The 14,926-nt window shown below is 36.5% G+C and overlaps 1 protein-coding gene across 9 annotated transcripts in view; it reads right to left on the bottom strand.

Annotated features, from left to right (window-relative positions):
- Window positions 1–14,546, bottom strand: part of TENM3 (teneurin transmembrane protein 3) — a 1,282,904-nt gene extending 1,268,358 nt beyond the window's left edge. For 5 of the 9 annotated variants that reach the window (XM_045452383.1, XM_045452387.1, XM_045452410.1 and 2 more), the window contains exon 1: window positions 14,427–14,546. The gene's annotated coding sequence lies outside the window, so the exon portion shown is untranslated. The remainder of the gene's footprint in view (window positions 1–14,426) is intronic. The other 4 variants (XM_045452403.1, XM_045452418.1, XM_045452429.1 and 1 more) reach the window with 1 other exon arrangement.
- Between the last annotated feature and the right edge of the window lie 380 nt (window positions 14,547–14,926).

The raw sequence follows: 14,926 nt of genomic DNA, 5'->3' as shown, positions 1-14,926 counted from the left end.
AAAGGAAAACTTTCTGTTTCCATGAATGTTTGAGTAATATGAACCAGATATACCCATCCTGTCTTAAACAATGATAAAACTGGATACGATACTTGAAACAATAGTTTGCAGACATTGGATGATGGGAAGCATAGGATTCTGATCCCTGAGACAAATAATGAGTTGAGCCTCAAGACTGTCCCAATTCACAACCTGGAAGCACGTTCCTAGACATGGCACAGAAGGAGGGATCCAAAAAGAGCCCAGCCATCTCACTGAGGAGAGGAGATAAAGAACCGAGTTCAGAGAGTCCAAGGCAGCTAACACAAACAGGGCACAATGTTGCAGAGAACTCTGGATATCTGCAGATGGGTCCTACTCCCTTGAACTTTTCATCTGTCCATGCATAAGAAGAAACTACCCGACGCTGGGGGAAGAACTACTGGAAAGAAGCAGTACCATCACTGGAAAGTCCCAGAGATTACTCAGGGTTAAGAGATGCTCGTGTCACCATCAGCTAGAATGGAATGTCATCATAATATATGGACATGTTTATAGATTTCTCATATCAAGTATCATTTTAAATATTGAGACTTCAATAGTCCTAAAGTTGCTCTAGAGCCTAAGAGATCTTTTTTTTTTTTTATTTTTATTTTAAGATTTTTAGAGAGAGAGAGAGAAAGAGGGCATAGAAGGGGGAGAGGGGCAGAGGGAGAGAGAAAGACAATCCCAAGTTGAACATGAAGCCTGATATGGGGCTCAATCCCACAACCTTGGGATCATGATCTGAGCCAAAACCAAAAGTCAAATACTCAACCGAGTCACACAGGTGTCTCCTAACAAGTCTTAACATTTAAAAGCAAATATAGGAAGGATCAAACTAAATCCAAGTAACCTAAATGTATGTTAGAACAAGATCCAATACTTTTGTTGTAAAGAATGAAACAAAATCCAGAATCAAAAAATGTAATGATGTCTACCATCTAATCCAAAATGAGTAGACATGCAAAAAAACCCAGCAAAATATGAGTCATAACTAGGAGAGAAACCGAGCAACTGAACGAACAGATTCGGATGAAAGAAGATGGGGTTTTCAGGAATGAGCATTAAAGCAGCCACTATAAAAATGCTCCATAAATTTAGGAATGTTGAGAAAAATACTAACACAATGAGGAGAAATAGGAAAATCATGAAAAAGGAATTGAAATGAAACTTCTAAAGATAAAATATCTGAAGTGAAAAGTAAACTGGATAAGTGTAATATAAAAAATAGAAAAAAAGATTACTGATCCTAAAAACACAGCTATAGAAATAATCCAAACAAAGTGGATAAAGAAGGCAGAGGAAAACAAAATCAACAGAGCACCAATTACTTGTGGAAAAACCTCAAACTATTTCATATAAGTGTAAGAGGGTTCTAGAAAAGAAGGAGCTGGACACACAAAACTCTGAAGAAATTATGGCTAACTTTTTTCCAAATTTGAAGAAAACCATAATCCCTCAAACCAAAGAAGCTCAATAAATTTCAAACAGAATACATGCACCACATCAAGGAACAGTAAAACCAAACTGCTAAATAACAATGATAAAAAGAAAAAGCTTAAAAGAAGGCAGGGGAAAAAGATACAGCAGGTGTAGAGGAAGAATGGTAATAGACTGTAACAGAAATGTAATGACAGTCAAAAAGAGAAGCAGCATCTTTAAATTACAAGAAAAAAGTCAACAGAGAGTTCTATATTTAGTGAGAATATTTTTCAAACATGAATAAAATAAGGCCTTTTGTCAGATAAACAAAATCTGAGAGAATTCATCAGCAGCAGATATGCACTGCAAATTATAGTAAAAGATGCTTATCAAACAAAAGGAAAACTATAAAAGACAGAAATTTGGATGTTCAGAGATAGATGAAAACCTATGAACATGGTATTTGAGTAAGTAGCAATTATTTTTCTTTATTTTAATCATTTTACAAGACAGTTAACCCTTTAAAATAAAACACTGTAATGGCGTATTGTGGAATTTATAATACACAAAAGTAAAATATATGATAACATTTGCACAAAAGATAAGAGAGAAGAAATGAAGGTATATAATGTTGCAAGTTTCTCACCTGACAAGTAAAGTGGCAGGATGCTACTGAAAAGTTGTCTGTCATAATTTAAAGGTGTACTGTAAGCCCTAAAGCAACCACTTAAAAAAAATGGAGCTAATAAACCCACAATAAAGATATAATGGAATACTAAAAATATTCCTTTAATCTAAATTAAGGCAGGAATGGGGCGCCTGGGTGGCGCAGTCGGTTAAGCGTCCGACTTCAGCCAGGTCACGATCTCGTGGTCTGTGAGTTCGAGCCCCACGTCGGGCTCTGGGCTGATGGCTCAGAGCCTGGAGCCTGTTTCCGATTCTGTGTCTCCCTCTCTCTCTGCCCCTCCCCCGTTCATGCTCTGTCTCTGTCCCAAAAATAAATAAACGTTGAAAAAAAAATTAAAAAAAAATAAAATAAATTAAGGCAGGAAAAAGATGAAAACAACATGTGGCCAAATGGAAATATATAGGAAATTGGGAACTTTTCACCAAATCATTTCAATTAATGATATATATACATATACATACATATGTATAAATATACACATACATATGTATAAATACATATTTTATAAACTATCAATATATAAATAAAAGTAGACTCCAACTAAAAGACAGAGATTGCTAGACTATATAAAAAGGCAACACACAGATACATACTGTTTATAACAAACCTACAGGAAAATAACATTACTGGTGAAAGCCTGAATGCTTCATCCCTAAGATCAGTAACATGGCATGGTTCTCTGTTCAGATTTATACTGGAGATCATAAATTGGAGACAATAAACAAAACTGCCTTTATTCACAGGTGAAATGATTTTTCAATTATACTATGGAATATACAAAATAATTCCTAAAACTGATAAATGAGTTTTGATGTAACAGAATACAGTAACAACATACAAATATCAATTGTATTTCTAAGTATGAGAAACAAAGAACTGGAAAATAAAAATTTATAACCGATGCCATTTAAAATCGCATCAATATAATGAAATATGTAGAGATAAATTTTTTAAAAATGTGTGTGGTCTTTACACTGAGAACTACAAAATATTGCTGAATACAAGACCAAAATAAATGAGAAGCGATTAGGAGACTTAATCTTGATAAGAGTTCAATTCTCCCAAGATTTATTTTATATTTTCAATGCAACTCTAATCAAACCTTGAGCAGGTTTTCAAGTTTAAAAGGCTGTGATATAATAGTAGCGAAAAAAATTTTCAAAAAGTAAAAAAAGATTTGCCATATTTGGAGACTTACTATAAAGTTACAGTAATTAGGACGCTATGTGCTACTGGCGTAAAGATTGATAGAACAAAACAGTCTATAAATAGACCCATTCTTATATAGCCAATTGGTTGTGGGCAGAGTTCCAGGGAATTCAGTGAGGAAAAAATGACTTTTGAACTCATGGTGGAGGAACAACTGGATGTCGTATTGAAAAACAGATAAAAATCAGATCTGAATATAAAAACCAAAATGATGGAATTTCTCAGAGAAAATGTAGGTGAAAACATTTGTCACTTTAGATGAGACAAAGATTTCTTAAATAGGATATAAAAAGCCCAAATCTTAAAAGCCCCCCCAAAAATTAATAAACTCTACTTAATCAAAATTTAAACGTGTTTTCTTCAGAAGACACTACTAGGAAAATGAAAAGGATAGTCATGACTGGAGAAGATATTCGCAGAACATATATCTGAAAAAAGATTTATTCAGAATACATGAAGTACTCAATAAGAAGATAGGTAACTATCTATTTAAATGGGCAGAACATTTGATCAGATAGATGCATTTTTTTTTAAAGATTTTATTTGTAAATGATCTCTACACCCAACATGGGGCTCGAACTCACAAACCTGAGACGCATGTGCTACCAACTGAGACAGCCAGGTGTCCCCAATTGAGATACTTTATAAGAGAAAATATCCCAATATCCAATAAGCACATACAAATATTCAATGTCATTAGTCATTAGGAATATGCAAATTAAAACCACAATGAGATACCACTACATAACCCCACCGTGACTAAAATTAAAAGGAAGGACAACACCGTGTTTTGGTGGAAATGTGGTACAACTCATTCTCTTATTGCTGATGCAAATGCAATATACTATGAGCACTTTGGTAAACCACTTGTTGATGTCTTAAAAGTAAATGTACATTTACCCTAAGACACAGAAGTCCCACTTTCAAGGTATTTACCAAAGGGAAGTAAAAGTGTATGTCCATACACTGTTCTTAAGTATTAGTATCTTTATTCAAAAAAAAATATTACAACTTAAATGTCCTTCCATTGGTGTGCATGGGTAAATAAAATATATCCATGCAATGAAATATTTCTCGGTAATAAAAAGTAATGAATTACCAATGCACACGACAAGGAGACAATCTTTATGGAAAGTTATTTACTAGAACAATGAGCAGATTGACTGGATTAACGAGGTTTTGGGAGGAGAGTGGGAGATAAGGTGATCAGGGAATCCCTAAATGAAGGTTGGACCAGGAGACAGATAACGTATAAAGTGGCAGTTTGGACCTTTAAAGGCTATGTGAGTCAGGTGTCACGTGCAGCTGTGTATACATCTCTAGCTTTTTTGTTTTTGTTCCTGTTTTTTTCACACATAGGATTTCTTAATGGCAATCCTAGAAGACATTTCACTCAAGTAACTTCCAATGATGATGGATTGCACCATCAATGAAAAAATTAGGAAGAGGGACTATTTGGGCAGATGTTGGGGTTAAAATGAAGAATGTGGCTTAAGATATCTGGATTTTAGAGAACAAAAAAACAAATCGCTTTTTAAAAAGTGAATAAGCCTCACTTAAAAATCAGTTCTTTCCCACTACTTCTACTGAGCAGTACTTTTCTATCTCAGAAAACAATTTAAGACACATCGCTTTCCCTCAGCCTTCGTATAAGATTCTCTGTGCATACTGAAAAGAATATGGTATCTTGATTTTAAGCTAGCATTATATATGAGAATGCAGATTTGCAAGATTAGAAGGCTATTATTCTCTTAATCAATCAAGTATTTGCTGTACACGGAGTTCATTTAGAAGATTTAACACTGAATTCAAATTGTTCTTTTAAAATTTGCCCAAACAAACACGTAGAACACACGTAGCATAAAGGATGTATACTTATACTTAATTCTAAATTTAAAAGAAAGCTATACAGTAGCAATAAGAACACTAAATAAAAGTAATTTTCTACCTCCATTTCATGCAGTAAGTCAAGAATGGAATTCACACCTCGAATTTGGTATTCCTTATGTGTAATCTTTAAGAAAAATGTAAGTCATTCAATTACATTTTCTGCACAGGATATTAAAATGCGAGAATAGTAACTTAAATTCAATTTTATGTCTCCTTTAAAATCCTTATACTTTTTCTTTGTAACTGAGCATTTTTTTGAGCAAATGACTTCTTTATTTTGAATATAACTCTTATGTCATATATAGAGTATCTACTGTGTCTTCCTAGAAAGGGAAAATCAATGAAAATAGCATGAGGAGCCCCAGTAAGCCTGTTTTTGATGAATTATGTCCTTAAAGATATACCCGTATGTGGTTCAAAATGTATTGATCAGAAACAACTGTTTCTGTAATATCAATAATGCACTATTCTCTTGAACTTCCCCTGAAGTGACAGGGTTTAATCGAGAGATCCCTAAACAATAAATTGACTACCAAGAGGGAGACAGAATAATGAAATTGACTCAAACTTCTAAAATAAATAATCATTCTAAACTTGAGGAAAACATATTGACGTCTGTGTTTGCTCTGCCTTTTTTTGACTTGTATCTTTCATAATAAGCTGCTTACCAATAGGATTATTACTTCACCAAGTTTAAGCTCTTAGCCCACTGACATTTACTTTTCTGTATGCAATTCAATATTAGAAATTAAAAATGAAAACAAATCATTTTGAAATGCCATGATCACTATTTTGAACTCATTTTCTATTATAAAATGCAAACTTCAAATAAACTCTCCCTATTAGATTTAATTCACTTCCTCTTTTTGTGTGCTGTTTTATCACCAATTAAGTTACTGAGGAACTTTTTTAAAGCCTTTCTCTAGAGGAAGAATATCCCTGTACTAATGTTGTCTATTAGTTGGAGAATCATTTTTCTATTAAATGTTCAAACCATAAATCCATTACCCCAATGTAAGAGATGAGCTATAGAGATCTCTTATTCTTTCTTTTAAAACTGTCTAAACAATTCTATGGATAATTCTGAATCAAACTTCTTGATTATTCAAAGAACGCAGTCTTGCAATGAAAACCTTTTAATCTATTCTGTAAAATCCCAAACATTTCCTAACACATTATTCATTCAAAATATTTTCTAAAATATTCTAGATAAGAAATTTTGAATAATTCATTTTACACATTTAAAACCCTACTTTTAATCTCTAATTCCCACAGCCTATGTATAACCTTCATTTGTCAATATAATTATCTGATAATACACAACCTCAGCACAAGTATTACCCATCTGTTCCATCATCTAGCTCTCATCGAAGCATCTTGCTCTTAAGTGTATTATGACAGGAGCTTTGTTATATTAGCTTAGAGTCCTGAATCCTGCTTCGTCAGTCTAAAAATTTCTGAAGGAAAATGACAAATTTTGACAAAATTTGTTCTAGCAGGTTCTGCTGCTTTTTCTAAGACTCGATAAATCATTTGTTCATTCCTTGGGTTTAAACTCTTAACTGCCTTATCTGTGTTACGTCAAGATCAGAACAAATTGGGTAAGAACTTGCAATGAGTAGGTTAACGGTCCAAGGCTCTCTAGACAATCCAAGGATAAATTGAGGGTTCATACGTCAGTGATCAGAATACTGGCTTTGGCATCTGACAGAATTCAGACTCCAGCTCTGTCACTTAATAGCTGTGCTTTCTACTAAGTCAATCTTTCCTAGTACCGTTTTTTTTTAATAATATGAAAATGGGGACACTAGTTAGTGAATGATGATTAAATGAGATATGCCATAACTAGTGTCCATAAGATTTTTCAGCAGAGAAACGCTCAGTGAATGCCAGCTGTCTGTCTCCTTGTCATTATAAGAACAGTTTAACTACTCACGTTCTATTTGATTTCTATTGTTGGGAATGCCCCAGTCTACAATCTCTTCCCCCTGACTCTCTTGTTAGGACAGCCTCATCCCTAATATGAAAAATTAGGTTGAATCCACTACTTTCTGACTTTTGAGTTTTTTTGTTAACTTTTTAAAAAATCGCAATGAATATATACGGAAAGACTAAGCTAATTATACCTTGTCACAGATGATGTTTTCTTCCATCACTTAGCACCAATATCACCTATATGTAAGCAAGCTGATATTATTTAACTATATATATATATATATATATAATATAACATATTATATATATATATATATATATATATTAATCGAAGTATTGCTCACATGATTGCTTTCCTGTTGGACATGCATTTTAGAAAGTTATTCATTTAAATAATAACCCAGTTATTACACCTTGAAATACTAGGTATTTTAGATATGTTTCTATAGGATTTAATGTTTCATAAACCCTTGAAGAATGTTACTCAAACATCTTTTTATCACATTTGAAATATTGCCAGATTAAGACCTCTGCTCAGCAGGCATGATGGGGGGGTGTTAAAATTTTCATCATTTCTAAGATTGATTATTATAACTCATAATTTTCTTTTCTCATAGTCAGCTGCACCAGAAAACAGCACTTATAATGGATGAAGAAAAGAATCCTCACTCTCCCACTCAGTTTAGATTAACAGGCTGCTTTTCTCCTGCACCTGCTGATGCAAGTTTTGTTTCAGATGCCTGGGATACGTGATTTATTTGATAATATGACTTGTCCACTATAGATAGGTTGATGGTAAATACATTTTAGGCCAGAAGAAATAGAGATTTGTGGCTGGAACAGGTTTAAGATGAACGTGCCGGTCATATGTAGAGTAAGGGGGACCTTGGGGGTATTTCAAAATGTGTAATGTCATGGAGGCCAAGGAGGAGCATAGTTAACTCCAGGAAACCTTTTTAAATTATTTGAGTTTAAATATTAGTAAATGGGATGCATGATAGATTCATGATAATGATAATGATAATAATTCCATTGGTATCTATTTATTAAATACTTTGTATGTGACAAGTAATGCCAGCTGATTTTATACACGGTATTTCCATCAGTCATTGCAATCCCACACTGGCACTTCTCATATTTATCCCCATTTTACACACGAGGAATTTGAAGTGCAGAGATGTTAATTAGCATACCTAATTAAGAAGAATCTTGCGCAAGATTCTTGTGCAAGAATCACTTGTGCAACTCTTGTAAGACTCGGTCTTACAAGACCAACAGGCCAACAGTCCTGTGTTGGCCAAGGAGAGAGAGTGAGGACCTGACACTCATAAAGCATGGAGGCATCACTATGCGACTAATGGCGTCGGGGTTTGGACTGAAGGCTGCTGTTTCCTCTCAAATCACACAGCATAGACAGATACCTATGGAATAAGGAAAGGATGGTATTGTTTATGAAAGATGAGTAATCTGCTTGTTGCTCCGCACCATTTACAGGGCATCGCCCCTTTATCATCATGGGGGAAGACTACTCTTGGAATCTATGTTACCTACTCAGGCCTCCCTTAACCTCTTTCCTCTGCTGTTGACAGCTAAACCCTGCATAAGAGTCTTCATTAATTTAAGATTTGGGCAACTGGGTCTCCCCATCCCAATCACTGCTATCACTGGATGGCATGATCTGGTCCCTTACTCTCTTGATACTCACATTTTCAGGGAGCTTTTCATCCACTCCGCCTCAGCCACCCACTCTCAGTGTCAAAATTGGAATATTTATCTATACCTGAAACTCTACTTCGAAATGTTCAAACATCCTCTGTCTCACCACAAACTTCTCTCCATCTGCCCTGTTGGCTCAGTTACTCTCACTACATCTGCTATGTGACTCCATCAGTCGCACAGCACCAGGTTTTCTGGTCTTTGTTTCATTTCCATTGCTGGCTGGTATCAATAGCCCTGCAAAATTGATTATTCTCTTACCACCATCTTGCAGCCTCATGCTCTTTTGTTTCATTCCACACTAGTTGGAAAATTCCATCCTGGACTATGTGAGTTTTCCTGCTGGAGGGCTGGAAAAAGTCATGTAGTTCCCTGAAAAGTCATAGTCACCAACCTCAACACTGTTTCAGCATCACTGAACAAGCCCACTGCGTTTCTCTATTTCTTCTTCTTCTCTGTTCAATATAATGACTATTTCAAACACCCCTACTCCCCTCCACCCCGTGACTCTATCTTTCCCTAATATTCTTAACATGATCATCCGGACAGCAAGTACTTCAATCCACCATCACCAAACCAACAGAATCTTTCAGCATTAGCTTCCACCTTTCCTCTTTCTCTTGTGAAACAGCGTGAATGATATCCCATTTCCTTTATTTTTTAATGTTTATTTATTCTTGAGAGAGAGAGAGAGAGAGAGATGGAGAGAGAAAAATAGATCATGAGCAGGGGAGGGGCAGACAAAGAGGGAGACACAGAATCTGAGGCAGTCTTCAGGCTCTTAGCTGTCAGCCCAGAGCCTGATGTGGGGCTCGAATCCACGAACCATGATATTATGACCTGAGCTGAAGTCAGATGCTTAATTGACTGAGCCACCCAGTTGCCTGCCCCCTTTTCCTTTACAAGACCATCTTTTGCATTGGATTGCTGAGACCCATCTCTGCCACTTTTCTCCAGAATTTTACAGTATCATTAAAAAAAAAAAAAAACCTCCTGGGGGTGCTGGGGTGGTTCAGTCATTTGGACATCTAACTCTTGATTTCAGCTCAGGTCATGATCTCCCGGTTCATGAGATCGAGCCCTGAGTTGGGCTCTGTGCTGAAGGTATGGGAAGCTATTTGGGATTTTCTGTCTCCCTCTTCCTCTGTCCAACCGCCATCTCAAAATAAATAAATAAACATTAAAAAAAAAAAACTCCGAAAGCCTCTGTTCATTTCACATCTTTCCCCTTATGCATTTCTATTCATCTTTTCAACTTCATAGCCAAATTTGGAAAGAGTTGTCTGAATTTGTTGATTCTATTTCTCCCTCTACCATTCACACAACTACCTTCTTTAATTTGGATTTTGAGTCACTGCTCTAACAAAACTCTGTTGCTAAGGCTACTAAAGATATTCTTGTTGTTTAGTTCAAGGAGATACTTCATAACTCTCACCTTACTGACCTATAAGCACTTTGCTACAATACTCTCTTCTTCCCTTGGTTCCTAGAATGATCTTACTTTGTATGTTTTTCGTCATTCTTGATTTCTTCTCAGTCTCCTTTCTCAGTTGTTCCTTCTCTACCCAGTCACTGGAGCTTGAAGTCCTTCAAGTTCTTTCTGTCCAGGGCTTTCTCTTTTATCTCCCAATGATCTCTCTCCAAACTATCTCATTCTCTACCATGACTTCAATTGCCATGGAAAAGCCAGTGACTCCAAATTCAAACTTTTGTCCAGATTTCTGAGCTCTAAAACCACAGATACCCTCTATCCATTTTAGATCTTTTGTAGCCACTTCAAACCAAACATAACAAAAATTAAAAAGACCAGTATGTTTCTCTGGCCAGAAACACACGAGTCATTTTGACTCTTCTCATCACTAGTCCCTCTGGTGTACTCTCTGAACCAGCTGCGAACATGTCCTTGTCTCCACCTTCTCCTAGACCTTATACCTTCACACTTTCCTTCCTGAAGTGCTGTGAAATCTGCCCAATTGGTCTTCCCTTATCCTCTCCTCTCCTTTCTCTGTCTGTTCTATTCTCCACATATAAATCAGAGTGATGATTTTTTAAAATAGAAATCTTACCTCAGGGTGCCTTGGTGGCTCAGTTTGTTTGGTGTCTAACTCTTGATTTTGGCTCAGGTCATGATCTCATGGGTTGTGAGACAGAGCTCCACAACAGGCTCTACGCTGACAGTGCAGAGTCTCCTTGGGATTCTCTCTCTCCTTCTCTCTGCCCCTCCCCCTCTCATGCGCGCGCGCGTGTGTGTGTGTGTGTGTGTGTGTGTGTGTGTGCACATACTCTCTGTCTCTAAATAAGTAAATATTTAATAATTAACAAATAAAGAACTCTTATCTCTTCTAATTGCCCTTAGAATACAGAAAAAATGTCTTTAATGGGGTCTACAAGGTGCTGTGTGACCTTTCATTCACTCATTGCAGCGGTAGGATCTTGGAGGTCCTCTCTGCTCCCTGTGCTCTGAGGACGCTGGGTCCCTTTCAGCTCAACATGCATGCTAGGCAGTGCCCCAACTCAGGAACTGTGTACCTGCTCTTTCCGCTGCCTCCATCGCTCTTCCTTACAATGCTACCTTAAGCTCCAAGTCTGCTCTCACAGCAGCTCATTCTCTTCGTTGACAATGGCAGGCCTGCCTGTTACATGTAAACCGAGATACAATTTTGCACTTTATTTTGTACATCGCTCTGAAAAACGTGTCATGATAGCACACTGTAGGTGTGAATTTCATGATCCCCAACACCTTGCAACAAAGTCCCTGGCACATAAATGTTTGTTGAGTGGAAGAATGTGGCTTACATTAAACTTCTTTAACGAAAGACGAAAATTACATTTCTTAAGTGTTTCTTTTGTTGTCATTATTCAGATTAATTGTAGCCTATAACTGAAAATTATTGCGGTGGCAAGTCCAAAGTGAGATTTCCATTCTCCTTAGTGACACCACATATTATGGAATCATCAGCTCTGGAATAATGAATGCATCCAGGCTTACACATGGAGATTTAACAGATAGCACTTTGGTGTTTTCTACGCTTCCCACTGAAGGATGTTGTGAAAATATCAACAGAAATTTAAACGATACCAGGAGAGTAGGAGAAAATGGCATCATCTGGACAAGTCAAGTCACATTCTGAGTTGGAGTCTCAAGCTCCCAGATAAGCAAGCAAATTCCCAGGATTCAGAAGACATTCAAATGTTAGGGGGAAAGGGAGCAGATGCTTTTTTTTTTCTCTTTCAAATATTTCTGTAATATTTGAAATATTTAAATATTTCAAATATTCAATATTTCAATATTTCAAATATTTTCTAGTAAGAAAGCAGGTATGGCCCTTTACAATTTGTTTTATTTCTGCAAAATCACTCTGAAAGTGTTTGCAATGGATATTACTCAGGTAACTACCTCCAAAAAAAAAAAAAAATGCTATCATAAGGAATGGAACCCATTGTATTCATGAATTAGAGAACTTCTAAAAATGCACATTTTGGTATCAATGCTGCTGCGGTGATGTCATCAGACAGAGCACAGTTTGGACATTCACGGCTTCCAAGGGTTTAAAAAATGCCCGTGTTAAGTGCCATGTTTCAACCCATGAATGTAGTATCAGTAAGTAAATGAGGATATCATTTAAATATAGCATTTTCTCTACATATTAGTTAGTAGCTCAATGAACAATTTGGCTTAAAAATATGCAGAGTAGGGGCACCTGGGTGGCTCAGTCGGTTAAGCATCCGACTTCGGTTCAGGTCATGATCTCGTGGTTCATGAGTTTGAGCCCGGCATCAGGCTCTGTGCTGACAGCTCAGAGCCTGGAGCCTACTTCGGATTCTGTGGCTCCCTCTCTCTCTGCCCCTCCTCTGCTCGTGCTCTGTCTCTCTCTGTCTCAAAAATAAATAAAAAAACATTAAAAAAATAAAAAAAATATGCAGGGTGACCTGAGTGACAGGTTTTTTCATACGATTTAATATAATGTATTCAATGAAACAGGAACCATCTCACTTTGCTCTGAAAGGAAATTGTTTCTTAATTTTAATTTCTGCAAAACTGAATGATGAGTTCTGTCAATGAACAAATTTAAAGACTTCGATTTTATGGTTAAAAGACCAAATAAAAGAACCCCTTCATTAATTACATGTGTTTTCTAACTTTCAATTCAACTGCTACTGAAATATAATTTTCCCATCATTTTATTACTCATTTTTATCCTCCTTCCTTCTTCAAATAATTAGATTACCCAAATTACTTATCTCCAAAGTAAAATCTATCCCATGTTGACAGACCGGGAGTCCCATGTCAGGAAGATTCCTCACAGCGCGTAATTAGTTCAGTTCAACCCACCAGCAATATTGGAAAGTGATATATAGCCTATAGCTTAACGACAGCAGAAAACTTACACTCTCTTTACTTGCCAGAGCATTCATGCTCTTGATTTCATGAGGGTATTTTTAGTTTCTAGTAATTTGGGAAAAGGTAATAGGTGACAAAGTCAGAAAGCAAAGTGTAAAAATATGGTGTAGAACTCTAGCTATATATAATACCTATAAACTGTATAGAAAAGTACATTTGCATTCCAATAGCACCTGTGACATTTAGATGTTCTATCGAATCCCCGCTCTCAATCTTCGCCTGCATCATATGCCAATATTCTCTCTAAATATAGTCAGAGACCATCAAAGAGTGGAGCACTCAAAGGATATATGGTGCAGCAAATAGTAAATTTCTACGCTTCTCTACTTTTTATAATTCTTGCTTATAAAGTGGATAGTAAAAGTATAATTATCTTTAGAACCACTTCCAAATTCCATATCAACAAACTTTAACAATGACCATAACGACACGGAAAAAAAAAGGGGAAAGATGCAGCTTTATCAGAGTTTTACTTTATGATATATCCATCAGCGTGCCCGACAACATTCTAACACTGAGAATTAGATTTATACGTCTCTTATGAAATAAACCTGCTTTATGTAGATGTATAGGATCTGCTCATCAACACAGCAAATAGCCTTGATTTCCATTTAACGATCTCACTAGTGTACGACAGATTCTCATTCACATAGATCACTACACACTTGTTATAGATTTTTTTTTCTGGCAACATTTATCTTTCCTGTTTTATGAACCAAAGCTATTTTATGTTTTCTACCTCTTCTCTATAAAATTCTCATAAATAATTACTGGATTTCAAAGGCTCCTGGCAGCTGGACACTTGATAATAGCTATTTCTAACTGATGTTGAAAGAAACGCACTGGTGAGATTAAAGACTTACAAAATAGTCCGATTTCTTTCTTTCTGCTTGTGGGTTGGCATGTGTGGCATTGCATGCTTGTGCACAAAGAAAAAGCAAGATGTCATTTATTTACAGAAGTAGTCTGGCTATAGGCAGGGTGCAAAAAAAAAAAAAAAAAAGTGTAAAGAGAAAAGGTAGATGTTTGGCAGTTCCTTAGAAGTTATGTCTCAAAGAATGACAGGACTGACTGGGAAATCAGAAAACAAGTATCTCCAGGAGACAGGGCTATCAAAGCGCCTGGCCTCGCACGGGCACTCACCATTGTTGTGTAGTCCCAGGACGCTGTTCCTGACCTTCAGGTGGGCCGGCTGCCAGCAAACTCGGTGCACTATGCCCAGGACCCCCGGGCTCTGCCTACGTGGGGCACGGTGGCCACCCAGGCTTCTTAGGAAGCAGCGCTTCTTAGGAAACAGCTCTTGGCCTGGAGAGAGAAGGGCATTCCTTATATAAAAACCACCAACTACTAGGATTGCATACGGATAGCCTACATGTATAAAATCAATTTTTATTGGTAATTCTTACGTTTAAAGATCCATAATGCCACGAGTTTTAATATTTTTCCCAGGAAAAGAGAAAGGACTGCCTAAGTTTGCCACGAATTGCACATTTATAAGTATACAACGTCCACTTAAGATATAGAGAAAACTCTAAAAGCACATGTTGCCTATAGGTAAGTAGCAGGTTCATCAAGATACTGGTTCTGATCTTCTTGCCAACGGATTTCATTTTCTTAGGATGTTGAAGTGATAGTATTGAAGC

This window comes from Leopardus geoffroyi, chromosome B1 (genome assembly GCF_018350155.1).
Source record: "Leopardus geoffroyi isolate Oge1 chromosome B1, O.geoffroyi_Oge1_pat1.0, whole genome shotgun sequence".
Taxonomy (NCBI): Eukaryota; Metazoa; Chordata; class Mammalia; order Carnivora; family Felidae; genus Leopardus; species Leopardus geoffroyi.
The sequence above is the reverse complement of the archived record's forward strand: the minus strand, read 5'-3'. Positions and strand labels throughout refer to the sequence as shown.